This window comes from Chiloscyllium plagiosum, chromosome 13, assembly GCF_004010195.1.
Source record: "Chiloscyllium plagiosum isolate BGI_BamShark_2017 chromosome 13, ASM401019v2, whole genome shotgun sequence".
NCBI classification, from domain to species: domain Eukaryota; kingdom Metazoa; phylum Chordata; class Chondrichthyes; order Orectolobiformes; family Hemiscylliidae; genus Chiloscyllium; species Chiloscyllium plagiosum.
The window spans coordinates 70,505,370-70,510,079 of NC_057722.1; positions in this window are offsets into that span (position 1 = coordinate 70,505,370).

Below are 4,710 nucleotides of genomic sequence, written 5' to 3' on the forward strand. Positions count from 1 at the left end.
GCACAAAGCCATGTTGACTGTCCCTAATCAGTCCTTGCCTTTCCAAATACATGTACATCCTGTCCCTCAGGATTCCCTCCAACAACTTGCCCACCACCGAGGTCAGGCTCACCGGTCTATAGTTCCCTGGCTTGTCTTTACTGCCCTTCTTAAACAGTGGCACCACGTTAGCCAACCTGCAGTCTTCTGGCACCTCACCTGTGACTATCGATGATACAAATATCTTAGCAAGAGGCCCAGCAATCACTTCTCTAGCTTCCCACAGAGTTCTCAAGTACACCTGATCAGGTCCTGGTACTTGAAACCTATTGTACAGGGGATCCCCAGCTTCTGCTGTGACACTATGGATTTCTTACAGAAGCTCAGCACCCATGGACCAGTCAAACTGGGAATATTCCTCATTACAATGGACGTTTCCGCACTCTACACCAGCATCCCCCACAATGATGGCATCGCGGCAACAGCCTCAGTACTCAACACTAACTACTGCCAGTCTCCAAACACCATCCTACAGCTCATCCGCGTTATCCTCGATCACAACATCTTCAACCTTTGACAACCAGTTCTTCATCCAGACACATGGAACAGCCATGGGGACCAAATTTGCACCCCAATATGCCAACATTTTTATGCACAGGTTCGAACAAGATTTCTTCTCTATGCAGGATCTCCAACCGACATTGTACACCAGGTACATTGACGACATTTTCTTCCTCTGGACCCATGGCAAGGAGTCACTGATAAAACTACACAGTGACATCAACAAGTTTCATCCCACCATCAAACTCACCATGGACTACTCTCTGCTATCTTTCTCATTCTTGGACACATGCATCTCCATCAAGGATGGGCACCTCAGCACCACACTCTACCACAAACCCACAGACTCACAATGCTACACTTCTCCAGCTTCCACCCAAAACAGATTAAAACAGCCATCCCCTATGGACAAGCCCTACGTGTACACTGGATCTGCTCAGGTGAGGAGGAACGGGACAGGCACCTGGAAGTATTCAGGGATGCCCTCACAAGAACAGGGTATGATGCTCAACTCATCGACCTCCAGTTCCAACGTGCCACAGCAAGGAACTGTAATGACCTCCTCAGGAGACAGACACGTGCTGCAACCAACAGGGTACCCTGCGTTGTTCAGTATTTCCCAGGAGCTGAAAAACTACACCATGTTCTTTGTGACCTGCAACACATTATCAATGAGGATGAACACCTCACTAAGACCTTCCCCACACCTCCATTGCTCGCCTTTAAACAACTGCCAAACCTCAAACAGATCATTGTTCGTAGCAAGCTGCCCGGCTCTCAGGACAACTCCATATATCCCTGTCACAAGACGTGTCAGAGTGTGGACATAGATACCACCATTACACATGGGGACACCTCTCACCTTGTACCTGGCAGGTACTCATGTGATTCAGCCAATGTTGTCTATCTTATATGTTGTAGGCAAGGATGCCCGGAGACATGGTACATTGGGGAAACCGAACAAAGGCTATGGCAACGGATGAATGGGCACCTCACAACAATCAACAGACAGGAGGGTTCCCTCCCAGTTGGGGAACACTTCAGTGGTCCAGGACATTCGACCTCGGACCTTCGGGTGACCATCCTCCAAGGTGGACTTTGGGACAGGCAGCAGCGAAAAGTGGCCGAGCAGAGGCTGATAGCTAAGTTCGGTACCCATAGGGAGGGTCTCAACCGGGACCTTGGGTTCATGTCACATTACAGGTGACCACCATTGCACTATACACATGCACAGATACTCCTACACACACACACACAGGCACTCCTATACACACACATACACACGGACATACATATACACAGACACGCACACAGACACTCACACACACCCTTACAAACACACACACTCCCACAATCACACAGGCATCCTCTCAGAGACTTAGACCACTCTACGTTCACACACACACATACACTCTCTCTCACAGACACTCACAACCCCCCACCCCAGACATACACAGACACACAGACAAAGACCCACATGCACACATATATTTTGTGGGATGGATTTGTACTTGCAAGGTTACATTGTACTTTGCTCAAAAACTGCATGCATTCATGTAAAACCCTGTTTTCTCACCTTTTAGATTAGAATCAATCTAAACATCATAGCATAGACAGGAGGCTAACACCTTCAACATATTGTCTAGCTATCACCCATTGTTAACAGCTAACTTGAGAATGCAACTTTTTAAAAAATGGTTTTTTGATTTACACTTGAAAGAAGTGAAACTATCATGGTATTCAAACAGATGAAAGATTCAACAGACAATCAAGGTATTTTTCAATGTATAATTTCAGTTTCATCACACTGTAAATTTTTGCTATAAATTCTGTGTGTTAGGATTGAGCCCTCCATTACCACCTGACGAAGGAGCGATGCTCCGAAAGCTAGTGCTTCCAATTAAATCTGTTGGACTATAACCAGGTGTTGTGTGATTTTTAACATCCTGGGGGTTACCATTGACAAGAAACTCAACTGGACTCATCACATAAACACAGTGACTACAAGAGCAGATCAGAGGCTGGGAATACTGGAGTGAGTAACTACCACTTGACTCCACAAAGCCTGTCCACTATCAACAAGGGACAAGTCAGGAGTGTGATGGAATACTCCCGCCTCCTCCCACCCCCACTTACCTGGGTGAATGCAGCTTAAACAACAGTCAAGAAGCTTGTCACCATCTATGACAGGATGTTCCTTTAAGTCGGAATTGTTCTGTCCTGTTTCCCCTGAAGAGGGATATTGTAAATCTGGCATCGAGGTGTCTGCTCCATGGAGAGCAGAGTAAACAGCTTTGGGTTTTTTTTATGTTATACCAAAGGAAGCAGAAGTGGGTGGAGTCAAGCTCACACAGACTCAGTTTTAGTTTTGTTTGCAGGGGTTGATGTTGGGGTTTTTGGAGTTGAAGCTGCTAGATACATCTCTCTCTCTCTCTCTCTCTTTGTCTCTCTCTCTGTCTCTGTCTCTCTCTGTCTCCCTCTCTCTCTGCTGCTGCTGGATTCATTCTTTCGATGTTTCCTTTCTCCTGGACTGGAGGAGATAGCAAGTGAGGGGAATCTGCTTTGCTGAATTTGCCTTTGGCAAGGGTATGTTTATGGGAAGCTGCTATATTGGAACAGTTGATGAGCATTAGTTAAATAATATATATCAGTTTAAATGTTTCAATAGAGTTAACGTTATGCCAATTCTGTTTTTGTTTACATTTTAAGTGCGGTGCAAGAATGAAGTGTGTTTTGCTTTAAGCCCAGTAGTTTGACCAATCAAATCACTTCTGGAATTCAGAACCCCACACTTCCCTTGAAATAAGATAAAAGTTACTGTCTGGGCTATCTTCTTGATATAGTTTGAGGGAGTTTGATCTGATCCATAACATGGTACAATTACATTTAAAAGTCATCTGGAAGGGTACATGAATAGGAAGGGCTTAGAGGGCAATGGACCAAACGCTGACAAATGGGACTAGATTAATTTAGGATATCTGGGTGGCATGGACCAAATGGTCTGATTCCATGCTGTACAGCTCTAAGACTCTATGACAATGCAATACAAAGCAGTCTAGTTGCTTGGCACTACATCAACTCCCTCCACTACTGAAATTCAATATCAGCAATATGTACCGTGCACTGCATAAATTCATCAAAAATCTGGGTCTGCACCTTCCAAACCTACAACAATCACTGTCTAGAAGGATCAGGGCAGTAAGTACATGGGGAACACCACCTCCCGCATGTTCCCCTCCAAGCCATTCAGCATCCTGACCTGAAAATTTATCACCATTCCTTTACAGTTGCTGGGTCAAAATCCTGGAAATCCCTCCCTAACAGTATTGTGGGTTGACCACAGCATATGGACCACCTTCTCAAGGGCAACTAGGGATGAGTGACAAATACTGGCCAGCCAGCAACACCCACATCCCGTGAGTGAATGTAAGAAAAATCCAGTCACAGAATTTCTATCTTTTCTTCCTACCCCTCCCCCACTCCAATTTCAATAGCTTATAAACTCTTCCAGTGGTTAGCACTGCTGCTTCACAGCGCCTGAGACCCGGGTTCAATTCCCGCCTCACGCAACTGACTGTGTGGAGTTTGCACATTCTCCCCGTGTCTGCGTGGGTTTCCTCCGGGTGCTCCGGTTTCCTCCCACAGTCCAAAAATGTGCAGGTCAGGTGAATTGGCCATACTAAATTGCCTGTAGTGTTAGGTGAAGGGGTAAATGTAGGGAATGGGTCTGGGTGGGTGCGCTTCGGCGGGTCGGTGTGGACTTGTTGGGCCGAAGGGCCTGTTTCCACACTGTAAAGTAATCTAATCTAATCTAATCCATTTCAGTTTCTCTTCAGCTCAATTGGAAGTTCACTGACCTGAAATGTCATCTCTGTTTTTCTGCACAGATGTTGCCAGACCTACTGAGCTATTTGACTTGTTTATTTTGATGGTCTTTTGGTATTTCCAGCATCAACAATATTTTTGATTTGGTCTTCATAATATTTTCGAGTGCTCATGAAGAAATAATTAAGAATGACAGCAAATAAATTGAGATCCTGCCATTGTGGAATCATCAGCCATTCATGTCCTTTCTTTTCTAAGAGTTCCGCAAAGACTGCTGATCATTACTTGAATGCTTTGACTGGCCTCCATTATAGACCCTGTTGAAATCAGCCAGGACAATCTCAA